The sequence below is a fragment of the Sinocyclocheilus anshuiensis genome, unplaced genomic scaffold (genome assembly GCF_001515605.1).
Source record: "Sinocyclocheilus anshuiensis isolate Anshui unplaced genomic scaffold, SAMN03320099.WGS_v1.1 scaffold502, whole genome shotgun sequence".
NCBI classification, from domain to species: domain Eukaryota; kingdom Metazoa; phylum Chordata; class Actinopteri; order Cypriniformes; family Cyprinidae; genus Sinocyclocheilus; species Sinocyclocheilus anshuiensis.
The window spans coordinates 1,104,172-1,104,524 of NW_015544194.1; positions in this window are offsets into that span (position 1 = coordinate 1,104,172).

Sequence of the window (353 nt, forward strand, 5' to 3'; positions counted from 1 at the left end):
GATATATACTGATTATATACTGCTTAATACATCGCCATCTGTTCAAGAATAAATTTCAACGTAAATATGTACTATTTAAATACCAATAAAGTGGGTGTATATTTGCTTTCATCAGTGTTTTATGATAAACGTGACTCAATAGGACATTTCGACTACAGTAAAAAAACCTTTTTTTGTGACCATTAGGCCTATTGGAATTGAAAAAGTTAGAATAAACCCGAAAAACTCGTGATTGTTGCAATGCTGGGGAATCTGGCCAATCGTGAAACAGCTGTGTTGTCATCAGCGCTCATGCAGCCGCTCTGGAGAAACTGCGGTGGCTGACGGTGTGTTCCAAATGGGATATATCGCCA